At 42.3% G+C, this 15,468-nt stretch overlaps 1 protein-coding gene across 2 annotated transcripts in view; it reads left to right on the top strand.

Moving 5' to 3' along the window:
* Window positions 1-15,468, top strand: part of MMS22L (MMS22 like, DNA repair protein) — a 129,726-nt gene that overhangs the window by 55,242 nt on the left and 59,016 nt on the right. The window lies entirely within an intron of this gene.

Below are 15,468 nucleotides of genomic sequence, written 5' to 3'. Positions count from 1 at the left end.
GGTCCCCTGTTGCATGTTAGCAGTTATGACCTACTTAGCTAGTTTAAATTTGTTTTACGGAATTATTATAATTCCATGCCTGGTACTTAAACTTTGTGATTAATGCAAGCTTCAGAAAACAATTAAAGCTTAATTATACAATTTTCTGTGTTCCTGTAGCATTGTTCTCATCTCACAGAGCAGGATCTGGCAAATATTAAAAGAATTAGGACAATGGTAACCCAGTGCTTTTTGCTCTTTGATGGTACAAAACAAAAGTATAAAGGGTAATTTATCCTAATAATCCAATATCTTAGTTGGAGGAACAAAATTGAAAGTGGATCTCTGGAATTTAGAAATCACTTGCACTGTATACTTCCATCTAACATATTTATCAGTATGCGCAACATTTAATGGGACTCTGTATTGAAAATTACATTTCAAATAGAGGTTGTGTTCCTCTCTATATTTTGCAGTCTTTGTTAAATAAAATTGTCAAGTGTTTAGGTAGCCATACATGTCCAATGTGGCAATACTATTGATTCCCGTCTGATTCGAATCTGGTCAGAAAGAAATCGATTCCTACTTTACACAGCACATAGATCCATTTTCAATAGATTTTCTGCTGAAATCTATCGAACATTGCACTGTTCGGTGCATTTAAACTCTATGGCCCATTAAAATCACAAACACTGGTTCGCACGACAGTCGGGGGGCCCAGTCTCTCTCACTGGCTGGGGCCCCCAAACCAACATGCAACACCTAGAGGGAAGTGCGGGTGGGCCCTGGACCTCTCACCCCCAGGGAATTTACCCCCACTGCCTCTAATCTGAATGCTAACTGCAACAAACACAAATGCTCACTCCCAGCTAAAGCAATTTCCTACCTTTACATGTACAGTATACTGTGTATGTAATTTTGTTGGGAAAGTCACAAAAGCTCCTTGGTGTTCGGCGACCCAGTAATAGACTTGTATATCTATTCAGTGACAATTTGTGGCTGGAGTGCACAACTTTTTTGATAGTTTTTATTAATTTCCTACCTTTATTCGGTCAGCAGGCGCCATTCAGCTAATCAGGTGTACTGTCATACACCCTTTGCCTCCCGTACCAAATCTAGCAGGAATTGAATAAATTAGGTAGCATTCAGGTGGGAGGCTTCGGTTGGACATAATCGTAGATTACATCTTTTACAGGGACACCCCGTGTAGGCACATCTCCCACACGGTCCCCTCCCTAACCACTCACCTGTCAACCGTATCCTGGAAGCTGCAAAAAAGAAATTTAAAATCACAAACACTGGTTTGCACGACAGCCGGGGACCCCAGTCTCTCTCACTGGCTGGGGCTCCCAAACCAACATGCGACACCTATAGGGAAGTGCGGGAGGGCCCTGGACCTCTTACCCCCAGGGGATTCACCTCCACTGCCTCTAAACTGAATGCTAACTGCAGCACACACAATTGCTCACTCCATGCTAAAGCAATTTCCTACCTTTATTTGGTCAGCAGGCGCCAGTCAGCCAATCGGGTGTACTGTCATACACCCTTGATCAACCACTGCTATCGATCCATAGAAAATATTGAATGTTGGTAAAAATCGATAAAACAGGTAGATTTCTGGCAGTATGGTCAAATATTCCAGGGATCAAACAAAACAATCCATCTGTATATACAGTCCTGGCTAAAAGTTTTGAGACTGTCAAAAATATTTGTTTTCACAAAGTTTGCTGCTAAACTGCTTTTAGATCTTTGTTTCAGTTGTTTGTGATGTACTGAAATATAATTATAAGCACTTCATACAATTCAAAGGCTTTTATTGACAATTACATGAGATTTATGCAAAGAGTCACTATTTGCTGTGTTGGCCCTTCTTTTTCAAGACCTCTGTAATTCGACTGGGCATGCTCTCAATCAACTTCTGGGCCAAATCCTGACTGATAGCAACCCATTCTTTCATAATCACTTCTTTGAGTTTCTCAGAATTAATTGGTTTTGGTTTGTCCACCCGCCTCTTGAGGAATGACCACAAGTTCTCAATGGGATTAAGATCTGGGGAGTTTCCAGGCCATGGACCCAAAATTTCAACATTTTGATCCCCCGAGCCACTTGGTTAACACTTTTGCCTTATGACACGGTGCTACATCGTGCAGGAAAATGCATTGTTCTTCACCAAACTGTTGTTGGATTGTTGGAAGAAGTTGCTATTGGAGGGTGTTTTGGTACCATTCTTTATTCATGGCTGTGTTTTTGGGCAAAATTGTGAGTGAGTCCATTCCCTTGGATGAGACGCAACACCACACATGAATGGTCTCAGGATGCTTTACTGTTGGCATGGCACAGGACTGATGGTAGCACTCACCTTTTCTTCTCTTGACAAGCCTTTTTCCAGATGCCCCAAACAATCGGAAAGGGGCTTCATCTGAGAATGACTTTGCCCCAGTCCTCAGCAGTCCATTCACCATGTTTCTGCAGTTTGTAAAGCAGTAACACAGAGGCGCCAAGTAGAGTAAAATCGATTTAAAAATTGTTTAAAAGGGGGAAGTTGGTGGACTCACCGGAAATGGGACGTTACTCACAGTATAAAGTAACTTTATTAAAAGCTCCGAAGTTACAATGCGTTTCACGGGTCACAATCCCGCTTCATCAGGCAAACATTGTTGGAGGGTACTGGGGGAGGGAAACAAAGGGGAAAATGGGTTGCCAGAGAAACACTTAACACAAGCACCCAAAAATGCAACAGTATACAGGTAATGGTAATATAATGCAAAATATATATATACGCAACAATGTTGGTCTAGATACATGTAAATGTCAATAATTTCTGCAAAAGTGCCAATGCTACGTAATGAAAGTGACAGTGCAAAACAATATTACGCAACGGGTTTAAGATGTCAAGAAACAATAAAAACACATAAAAATAAAAAATAGCAAGCATCCAAATGGTAGGCAAACTGAAATTATTGTCGAGAATGGGAGTACTTGCACAGGGGTTTGGGCAGGTTGATGATATCTGTATTAAGTTAATTTGAAAATTGTGTGTTAGGCTTGCAATGTGTTCTGGGAAAGTATAAATAAATACATAGAATTGTATGTTGCTATAAATTGCATCAAACGTTGTCATCCATTTGAAAACATAAAAAACGGGTGAGTACAAATATTATACACATTGTGAACCGTGAAGCCTAAAAACACAGAACTTCTGGATAAAGATTACATAGAAAATCAAATGTCTTAATGGGGGATCAATCAATAAAAACAGTATTATATAACGCTACTCATGTGGAAAATAGGCTATACCGATAAAGGCAGTGGATAAGAATTCTGTAGGGTTCAAAACTATAGCTTCACAGCATTAACGTTTTTATGGATACAAAATTATGCATATATTGCAAAGAATTGCATGAATTATAAAAAAAATATAAAAATTGTGATGAAAAAGGAATTAAATAAGGAAAAGGGAATGGAGCAACTTGCATAAAATACAATAAGCATAAGATCGAGTGAGAATAAGAGAGGGCCAGTCAGAAGACCTTTAAAAAGTAATAATAATAAGTTTAAAGTGTAACCAAATTCGTATTTATTTATTTATTGTATTTATAAAGCGCCAACATATTACGCAGCGCTGATGATTTTATTAGTATAATTTTTCTAGTTGTTCATTCAACCCTTCTGGCGTTAATGTCTTAAAGAGATTTTAAATGTTAGTGGATTACAGCTGTGAAAGGACCCGAAATGCCGGGATACACTATGGAGTGGATAGTTTTTCAGTATGTTGCATTTGTGCTGCCCTATTCTGTTCCGGACTAATTGGGTGGTATTGTAGATTACACAGATATGAAATGACATAAATAACATTCCTGGAAGAGCAAGTGATTGGTTGTTTAATATCATATTCGATTTTTGTAGTATTTGATTGGATCTGGCATTGCTTAAATGGAAATAAATATGGCAGCCTCCATGTCCCTCTCACTTCAGTTGTCCTTTAAATCACGCTCATTGAATCCATCTCAACACAAAATGCTTTTGAGGTCCTGAGGAGTAAGGGAATGTTTTGGATCCAGATCCTTAAAGTGAACCTCCAGACTAAAAATCTACTCAGCAGAACTGAAAAGGCTTGGTGTTTCTTTAACAGTTTCACAGCATTAGAACTTTGTTTTTCTTACCAAAGCATCATTTTTAGCTGCATTTTTAGCTTAGCTCCACCCATCAAATAAAAAAAGCACAGGCTTTTTTCACCTGATGCTGTGCAGAGCATGATGGGATTTCCTATGTTGTTATTCACGTTGCCAAGCAACTGGGAGAGGTGCTCAGGACACAGGACAGTTGGAACTGTGTCTCTTGCTCCCTGTCAACTCAATTTCAACCAAAAAGATGGCTGCCATCATGAAATCAAACATTTGCCTGTTCTTTTAAAACAGTGTGGGTAAGAGATTATATTACCTATCTATTTTAATTAACATAACTAATGTAACTTAATGACAATATGTTTGTTTAGGCTGGAGGTCCTCTTTAAGACCCTAACGTCAGAAGGGTTGAATGAACAACTAGAAAAATTATACTAATAAAATCATACGAATTTGGTTACACTTTAAACTTATTACTTTTTAAAGGTCTTCCGACTGGCCCTCTCTCTTATTCTCACTCGATTTTATGCGTATTTTTTTCCTTATGTAATTCCTTTTTAAAGAGACACTGAAGCGAGAGTAAATCTCGCTTCAGTGCTTATATTCAGCAGGGGCATGTGTGCCCCTGCTAAAACGCCGCTATCCCGCGGCTAAACAGGGGTCCCTTACCCCCCAAATCCCCCCCCTGCAAAATCTACGACCAACTTGCTGCTGTCGAGGCAGGGCTAACGGCTGCAGCCCTGCCTCTCAGCAACGTCTATCAGCGGGGCATCGCCGCGTCTCCCCCGCCCCTCTCAGCGAAGGAAGACTTAGATGGGCGGGGGAGAGGCGGAAAGACGCGCGTGAGGCAGGGCTGCAGCGGTTAGCCCTGCCTCAATCGGGAAGAGATCCCCGGGCACCACGGAGGGGATTTGAGAGGTAAGGGACCCCGTTTAGCTGCGTGATAGCAGCGTTTTAGCAGGGGCACACATGCCCCTGCTGAATATAAGCTCTGAAGCGAGTTTTATTCTCGCTTCAGAGTCTCTTTAACCACTTTCCGACCGCCATATATACAATTGGCGGCCGGGAAGTGGACCCCGCAAGGACTGCCGTATGTACAAATGGCGGCGGTCCTTGTACGGGCATGGGCGGCGCGATCGCGTCATTCGTGACGCGATCGGCCGCCAGGGACTGGCTCCGCCCACCTCGCGCTGTAACCCGCCGGCCGTTCGGAAGCGCCGGCGGGCTACTAGCACCCGGATCGCCGCATACAAAGTGTATAATACACTTTGTAATGTATACAAAGTGTATTATACATGCTGCCTCCTGCCCTGGTGGTCCCATTGTCCGAGGGACCACCAGGGCAGGCTGCAGCCACCCTAGTCTGCACCCAAGTACACTGATTTCCTGCCCCCTGATCACCCAAAGCACCCCTCAGACCCCCCCCCTGCCCACCCCCCAGACCACTGTTTGCACCCAATCACCCCCCTAATCACCCATCAGACACTCCCTGTCACTATTTGTCAACGCTATTTTTTTTTATTCCCTAAACTGCCCCCTGCTCCCTCCTGATCACCCCCCCCCCCACCCAGATTCTCCCCAGACCCCCCCCCCCCCGCCTGTGTACTGTATGCATCTATCCCCCTGATCACCTGTCAATCACCCATCAATCACCCCCTGTCACTGCCACCTATCAATCAGCCCCTAACCTGCCCCTTGCGGGCAATCTGATCACCCACCCACACCAATAGATCACCCGCAGATCCGACGTCCGATCACCTCCCAAGTGCAGTGTTTACATCTGTTCTCTACCCTAAACACCCACTAATTACCCATCAATCACCCCCTGTCACTGCTACCCATCAGATTAGTCCCCTATCTGCCCCTAGGGCACTCAATCACCTGCCCACACCCTCAGAACGCCCTCAGACCCCAGCCCTGATCACCTCGCCAGTGCATTGCTTGCATCTAATCCCCCCTCTAATCACACCTTGAGACACCCATCAATCACCTCCTGTCACCCCCTAGCACACCTACCCATCAGATCAGGCCCTAATTTGCCCCGTGTGGGCTCCTGATCACTCGGCCAAACCCTCAGATCCCCCTCAGACCCCCTTCCGATCAGCTCCCCAGTGCATTGATTGCATCTATTTTCCCCTCTAACCACCCCCTGAGACACCCATCAATCACCTCCTGTCACCCCCCTAGCACTCCTATCCATCAGATCAGGCCCAATACAACCTGTCATCTAAAAGGCCACCCTGCTTATGACCGGTTCCACAAAATTCGCCCCCTCATAGACCACCTGTCATCAAAATTTGCAGATGCTTATACCCCTGAACAGTCATTTTGAGACATTTGGCTTCCAGACTACTCACGGTTATGGGCCCGTAAAATGCCAGGGGGGTATAGGAACCCCACAAGTGACCCCATTTTAGAAAAAAGACACCCCAAGGTATTCTGTTAGGTGTATGACGAGTTCATAGAAGATTTTATTTTTTGTCAAAAGTTAGCGGGTATGTGTAAAAATACACCCCAAAACACATTATACTACTTCTCCTGAGTACGGCAATACCACATGTGTGGCACTTTTTTGCAGCCTAACTGCGCTAAGGGGCGCAAAGTCCAATGAGCACCTTTAGGCTTTACAGGGGTGTTTACAATTTAGAACCCATCAAAATGTCAGGACAGTAAACACACCTCACAAATGACCCCATTTTGGAAAGTACTGAAACAATAAGAGTTGTGTCTGGGCACACCATTCCAAGGTAGGGTGCCTGGTATTGTGGTATAGGCAAACCACCAAAGCATAAGTCCAAAATTCAAATATACCAGCACTCCAGTTTTCTCAAAGAATCACGCTCTTTTATTGAGCTAGCATGTCCACAAACATGACCGACAATTGTTTCGGGGCCTCGCAGGGTCCCCCTTTCTCAAGGCGTATGTGGTTACAATCAAACTTCCAAATGCAACTAATATATATAACACTAATCCCCTATGTCCCCACCCCAAACCATGGTGAAAAGGTGATGTCATCTCCTCTGCTCAAAACAACAACATATATACATTATGTCAAATGTTCCCTCATCTATGCCATTAGTGATTCTACTTTAAACTTCAGTGTACACAGTGCTACTGAGTTATATATATCTACCTGTCCCAGCATCTCCTCGCGGTGCCCCTGCTGTAATCCATGCTGATTGACACCACCATTCAAATGTAAATAACCGTCGGGGAGCCGTTGCCCGTCATGACTGGCAGCTTCACTTGAAACTAATCCCGTATCAGGCTCCGTTCGCGCCGCTGGCCACGCCCATCTGCTCCGTGACTGGTTGATATCATCAAACCAATCACTATGTGGCATTCCATCGCTGCCCGGCAACTGGGGCCGCAAGGAGTCCTGGGATTGACTCCAGCGTTTCTCCCCGTTGCTAGGCTACACTAATGTAGCTCACGTGGGACTGTATACTACGGTGTCTCGTTTGCCTCATGATGAGGCTACAGCAGTGACACCCAGTGGTAGGAAATATGCATACACCCATAAAGGGAAAACATGTATGTCATAGGTACGTCACACCAACAACGGCAAAAGACTAAAACAACTACAATGTGTCGTTTCAATCGACCTGCCATCTAGTGGGCAAAAATAATTATACACCTGAATGTGGTAAAATCACCTTACCTCAGCAGCACCGTCTTACCAAATGGCTCAGAGGAAAGCTGGGACAGTAGATGATAATCCTGCAAGGCAGATAAGTACATATAGACAAAGTTATAAGCTGTTGAGAACATTAAAAGGCAAGACATATATTAAAAGGCAAGACATATTAAAAACATTACATCTCCTGTGGACAAAAAACATACAATGTTATTATTACTTTGTGGTGACACCATACACATTTTTATCATTTTTTTTATCATCATCTTTCTTTCAGGAAACACGTGAGGGGGTTATTTTTGTTCAGACCACCTGGATAGACAGTTCCTAGTTCATGTATCCAGTAGGCCTCTCTTTGTAACAGATGTTTGTCCCTGTCTCCCCCTCTCCTGGGGCACTTTACATGTTCAATGACCTGTCCCTTCAGTTGATAAGCTTTATGGTTATTTTCAATGCAATGGATTGCTACTGGTTTAGTGTAGTCCAATTCTTTCTTCTCTAATGTGGCCTTCCAGGCCACATTCACGTCGCTACGGTGTTTCTGAAACCTTTTCTTAAAGGGCGAAGTTGTCTTGCCCACATATGCCAGTCCGCATGGGCATTTCAGCATGTACACACAGTTGTCTGTATTACAGTTGTAATATTCTTTTATCTGATATTTTTTACCACTTCTTGGGTGCACGAATACTGGTCCAGTTGTGATCGAATTACATATATTACAGTTCATACACTTGTAGCATCCTTTCTTTTGAGATATTTTAAATTCTTTACCATATTTGTTATATGGATCTGCTTGTATCAAGAGATTTCTCAAACTGAGATTCGACTTGTATGCGAATAGTGGTTTTTCTTTTACCGCCCTAGTGAGTTCAGGATCAGCTTCCAATATATCCATGTTTTTGATTACCGCCTGTTTTACACAGCCTGATGCTTCACTAAAGGTTTGAACAAATGGAATCCCCTCCTTCGTCTTCTTGGATGTTTTCCCAGCATGAATTTCTGTGGCTCTTTCCATGGCCTTTTTTAAGATATGAGCTGGGTAACCTCTCTCATGAAAGCGTTCATACATTTCCTTTAGATGTATATCTCTCTGTTCCTGATTGCTACAGATACGCAGGACCCTAAGAAATTGTGACACTGGAAGTCCATCCTTAAGATGTTTTGGATGTGAGCTCGTGTAGTGCAACAATGTATTTCTATCCGTTGGTTTCCGGTACAATGATGTGCTGAGTTTATTGTCAACGCTGTACACCATGACATCAAGAAATGCAATGTGGGTTTCAGAGGTCTCCGGGTTGAATACTATTCCCTCGTGGATGCTATTAAGAAATTTAACGAAATCATTAAACTCTGTAGAGGACCCCTGCCACAAGACGAAGATATCATCAATGAACCTTGTCCACCATTTTACATGTTCTCTATACATTCGGGATGGATACACAAATTTTTCTTCGATGGCCCCCATGAATAAGTTAGCGAGGGATGGAGCAGCCGAGCTGCCCATAGCCGTACCCCTACATTGTTGGTACCATCGTGATTCAAATTTGAAGCAATTAGAGGTAAGTATCAGTTCAAGTCCATTCACAATGAATTCTGTGGGTACTGTAGAATCTTCCCGTCTCTCCAGAAAAGATTTAACCGCTTGGATACCTGCTTCATTTGGGATGGATGTATATAAAGCTCCAATATCCATGGTGCATAGCATAATATTACCTCCTGAGATATCAATCTTGTCGATTTTTGCAAGAAAATCATTGGTGTCTTTGAGATATGCTTGTAAATCTTTCACCAAGGGTTGCAGTAAAAAATCAATGTATTGGGCTAGTGGTTGAGTTATTGATTCTGTTCCTGATACTATTGGTCTGTACTTCAATGGTTCCGTTCCCTTATGGATTTTTGGTAGACCGTAGATCACCGGTTTCCTCGGATGTTGTATATCAATATATTCAAATTCGTCATCTGTGATCCAGTCATTTAATACTCCAATTTTAAGAAGATCCTTCAATTTATTAGCTATTTGAGCAGTAGGATCCTGTTGTAGAGGTCTATAGGTTGAAATATCGTCCAACATCATCATCATACCTTCACGGTATTTCTCATAGTCCATCACCACTATGGCTCCGCCTTTGTCAGCAGGTTTGATAGTTATACTGCTGTCATCTTTAAGAGACTTGATGGCTTCCCTTTCCCCCTTCGTTAAGTTTAGACGATTTTTACGATTTTTTATCTTTTTGTGTGTATCATACTTTATCATATTAGTAAATTTTTCAATGCTGGAGTAATTGCCCGGTGGAACAAACTTGCTTTTTAATCTGAAGGGACTGGTATTAGGTTTTTCTTTTATTGGTTTTTTCGGTTGTTTCTCAAAGAATTGTTTTATTTTGAGTGTCCTCTCTAACTTAAAGGTATCAACCTCAAGCTGGAAATCATTAAACTTCATAGTTGGACAAAACGACAGGCCCCTCGATAATTAGACTTATTATGAAACATCTGTTACAAAGAGAGGCCTACTGGATACATGAACTAGGAACTGTCTATCCAGGTGGTCTGAACAAAAATAACCCCCTCACGTGTTTCCTGAAAGAAAGATGATGATAAAAAAAAATGATAAAAATGTGTATGGTGTCACCACAAAGTAATAATAACATTGTATGTTTTTTGTCCACAGGAGATGTAATGTTTTTAATATGTCTTGCCTTTTAATATATGTCTTGCCTTTTAATGTTCTCAACAGCTTATAACTTTGTCTATATGTACTTATCTGCCTTGCAGGATTATCATCTACTGTCCCAGCTTTCCTCTGAGCCATTTGGTAAGACGGTGCTGCTGAGGTAAGGTGATTTTACCACATTCAGGTGTATAATTATTTTTGCCCACTAGATGGCAGGTCGATTGAAACGACACATTGTAGTTGTTTTAGTCTTTTGCCGTTGTTGGTGTGGCGTACCTATGACATACATGTTTTCCCTTTATGGGTGTATGCTTATTTCCTACCACTGGGTGTCACTGCTGTAGCCTCATCATGAGGCAAACGAGACACCGTAGTATACAGTCCCACGTGAGCTACATTAGTGTAGCCTAGCAACGGGGAGAAACGCTGGAGTCAATCCCAGGACTCCTTGCGGCCCCAGTTGCCGGGCAGCGATGGAATGCCACATAGTGATTGGTTTGATGATATCAACCAGTCACGGAGCAGATGGGCGTGGCCAGCGGCGCGAACGGAGCCTGATACGGGATTAGTTTCAAGTGAAGCTGCCAGTCATGACGGGCAACGGCTCCCCGACGGTTATTTACATTTGAATGGTGGTGTCAATCAGCATGGATTACAGCAGGGGCACCGCGAGGAGATGCTGGGACAGGTAGATATATATAACTCAGTAGCACTGTGTACACTGAAGTTTAAAGTAGAATCACTAATGGCATAGATGAGGGAACATTTGACATAATGTATATATGTTGTTGTTTTGAGCAGAGGAGATGACATCACCTTTTCACCATGGTTTGGGGTGGGGACATAGGGGATTAGTGTTATATATATTAGTTGCATTTGGAAGTTTGATTGTAACCACATACGCCTTGAGAAAGGGGGACCCTGCGAGGCCCCGAAACAATTGTCGGTCATGTTTGTGGACATGCTAGCTCAATAAAAGAGCGTGATTCTTTGAGAAAACTGGAGTGCTGGTATATTTGCATTTTAGAAAGTAGGCACTTCAAGGTATTCAGAGAGGGGCATGGTGAGTCTGTGGCAGATGTCATTTTTTTTTTTGTTGCAAGTTAGAAGAAATGAAAAAGTGTCATTTTCCGCTTACTTGTGACAAAAAATAATATCTTCTATGAACTCACCATGCCTCTCACTGAATACTTTGGGATGTCTTCTTTCCAAAATGGCTTCATTTGGGGGGTATTTATACTATCCTGGAATTCTAGCCCCTCATGAAACATGACAGGTGGTCAGAAAAGTCAGAGATGCTGGAAAATGGGAAAATTCACTTTTTGCACCATAGTTTGTAAACGCTATAACTTTTGCCCAAACCAATAAATATAGGCTGAATGGTTTTTTTTTTATCAAAAACATGTTTGTCCACATTTTTCGTGCTGCATGTATACAGAAATTTTACTTTATTTGAAAAATGTCAGCACAGAAAGTTAAAAAAGATCATTTTTTTGACAAAATTCATGTCTTTTTTGATGAATATAATAAAAAGTAAAAATCGCAGCAGCAATCAAATAGCACCAAAAGAAAGCTTTATTAGTGACAAGAAAAGGAGCCAAAATTCATTTAGGTGGTAGGTTGCATGAGCAAGCAATAAACCGTGAAAGCTGCAGTGGTCTGAATGGAAAAAAAGTGCCTGGTTCTTAAGGGGGGTAAAGCCCACGGTCCTCAAGTAGTTAATCACAATTTTTATATTTTTTTTATAACTCATGCAATTCTTTGCAATACTGTATATGCATAATTTTGTATCCATAAAAACGTTAATGCTGTGAAGCTATAGTTTTGAACCCTGCAGAATTCTTATCCACTGCCTTTATCACTATACCCTATTTTCCACATGAGTAGCGTCATATAATACTGTTTTTATTGATTGATCCCCCATTAAGACATTTGATTTGTCTATATAATCTTTATCCGGAAGTTCTGTGTTTTTAGGCTTCACGGTTCACAATGTGTATAATATTTGTACCCACCCCTGCTTTTTATGTTTTCAAACGGTGACAATGTTTGATGCAATTTTTAGCAACATACAATTCTATGCATTTATTTATACTTTTCCAGAACACATTGCAAGCGTAACACACTTTTTTAAATTAACTTAATACAGATATCATCAACCTGCCCCAACCCCTGTGCAAGTACTCCCATTCTCCAGGCTCGACCATAATTTCAGTTTGCATACCATTTGGATGCTTGCTATTTTTTTTTTATTTTTTATGTGTTTTTATTGTTTCTTGACATCTTAAACCCATTGCGTAATATTGTTTTGCACTGCACTGTCACTTTCATTACGTAGCATTGGCACTTTTGCAGAAATTGACATTTACAATGTATCTAGACCAACATTGTTGCGTAGCTATATATTTTGCATTATGTTACTATTGCCTGTATACTGTTGCATTTTTGGGTGCTCGTGTTAAGTGTTCCTCTGGCAACCCATTTTCCCCTTTGTTTCCCTCCCCCAGTACCCTCCAAAAATGTTTTGCCTGATAAAGGGGGATTGTGACCCGTGAAACGCATTGCAACTTTGGAACTTTTACTAAAAAGTTACTTTATACTGTAACGGCCCATTGTCCGGTCTTTCTTTCTTCGAGGGAGGTGAGTCCACCAACTTCCTCCTTTTAAACCGTTTTTAATCGATTTTACTCTACTTGGCGCCTCTGTGTTACTGCTTTACAAATTGTCTAGTCCACCCTTGGTGGAGGGGTGTATCCCCATTCCTTCCTGTCTACAGAGAGCGACTTCTTAAACCTGAGCGGGGTCAGGTTATAATTCTCCTCGCCTGCTTATCCAGTGGTTGCCTTTGTGGCGACCCATGTTTTTGAGTATAACCATTACTTTGTTTTAAACCTGACTAATTGTCTCTGAGATACTACACTATATTGGGCTCTCGGTTTCCTTTTGTCTCCTTCAAGATATTTTCTGCAGAAGATCAATCTGTCCCTGATTTTTTTTTTTGGTGGGGGAGAGAAGTGGCTTCTCTGCTTCCCTTCTTGACACCAGGCCATCTTCCAAATGTCTTCACCTCACTGTGCATGCAGATGCGCTCACACCTGCCACCATTCATGTGTTGTTTACCATTCCGGGATCCAGTGCAGGCGCAGTAGCGGCTCTTCGTTCGGGCTAGGCGGAAATAGACGAACCCTGTCGTATCCGCTATACTACGCATGTGCGAAAGGACTCGCACCTGCGCAGTACAGCGGATCGATCAAGTTTGGCTATTTCCGCCTTAACACAAAGGAAGAGCGACTAGTGCGCCTGCGCAGGATCGTGGTAGGTAAATATTTACCTCGCCGCACTTTGGGGGACCCGGGCAGGCTAACGGAGGGATGGAGAAGGACGGGAGGGGAAGTTTCATTAGGGTCCAGAGGCTTCCCCCCTCCAAGGTAAGTATTCCCCAGCGGGATTTTTTTTATATTACCTCTTTAACCTCCTTGCCGTTATAAAAAATCCGGCAAGGAGACAGCGCCGCACTTTTTTTAAAAAATTTTTTTGTTTAAATCATGTAGCGAGCCCAGGGCTCGCTACATGATAGCCGCTAAGCGGCGGCATCCCCCCACCCACTCCGATCGCCTTCGGCGATCAGAGTATGCAGGGAATCCCGTTGAGAACGGGATTTCCTGCAGGGCTTCCCCGGTCGCCATGGCGACCGGGCAGGATGACGTCACCGACGTCATAGATGTCGTGACGTCAGAGGGAACCCCGATCCGCCCCTTAGCGCTGCCTGGCACTGATTGGCCAGGCTGCGCAGGGGTCTGGGGCGGGGGGGGGGCGGCACGGCGGGTAGCGGCGAATCGGCGGCGAGCGGCGGCGATCGCGTACTACACGCAGCTAGCAAAGTGCTAGCTGCGTGTAGGAAAAAAAAATTATGCAAATCGGCCAAGCGGGGCCTGAGAAATCCTCCTGCGCAGGTTACCCCGAGCTGAGCTCGGGATAACCGACAAGGAGGTTAAAGGTAATGATACGCCTACATTTCAGGACCAACTCAGGTTAACATGGAAACAGTCATACATCAAGACAGCGACTCCTAAACATACAGATTAACCCAAAAAAAATGGTTAAAGCATCACTGCGCTTACTTTATTTATTGTGGAAGGATTTAACACTGTGTAAGGAAGCATCTTAATATCTTCATGTTCAAAATGGTCTGTAAGGAAAAATGGGCTAAAACTCCCCAATACCAATAACCAGTTGGCAAAAACTAAAAGTGGGCCATGTCCGTTATTGAAGGCAAATATTTGCAAACATTTGAAACATTTTGGATAAGCATTTATAATATGAATGAACAAATTGGGGGGATGGATTGTCTTATTTATATCTTATTATATATATTTATTCTTATATCAGATTCAGTAGAAACGTGTTTGACTACAGATAGAAAAATAAAAAGCAGCTTCTAGCTTTATATTAAGTTATTGATTTGAGGGCCAAGCTTTGCAGCCAACAATCCCCAGAGCTCCTGTTTGTACATATAACAATAAATACAACAGCCTGTTCCAGTCAACTTTTGATAACATTATCAAGTGAGGCCGTGGTTTTAGTCCATTTTTGTTCAGCTCAATGTTTTATATAATTCAACTTTTATATAATTAACAATCTTGGCTAGTGTGTGGCTAGCAGAAGGTTTTTATACCTATTACACTTGGAGAAGTGTTTTTCCAGCACAGAAGTAAGGTGGGAGCTTCACTTTATATATGTGTAAGGTACCGTTACACCGTTTAATTTTTATTCAATGTCTGTATATATGATCGATAATGGCATTTATAGACAGTAACTGGTTTGTTTGTTTTTGCTCTATCCTATGACATAATTTTATTTTCTCTAGAGAAGTCTATGCCCCTGAGTTTTTTTTTCCAATTTATTTTATTTTTATTTCTGTATAATGTAGCACCTTTTTATATTCTCTGCTTTATTATGTGGTGTTAACCTTTTGTGAAAAAGGTTTCGTACTCCTGTGTAAATGTTTTTGCCTGTCTTTTTATGCCAGCTGTAAATCTGAAGAAACAGCTGGGCCT

The sequence above is a fragment of the Hyperolius riggenbachi genome, chromosome 4, assembly GCF_040937935.1.
Source record: "Hyperolius riggenbachi isolate aHypRig1 chromosome 4, aHypRig1.pri, whole genome shotgun sequence".
In the NCBI taxonomy this organism is placed as follows: domain Eukaryota; kingdom Metazoa; phylum Chordata; class Amphibia; order Anura; family Hyperoliidae; genus Hyperolius; species Hyperolius riggenbachi.
This window is presented reverse-complemented; position numbering and strand designations above follow the sequence as displayed.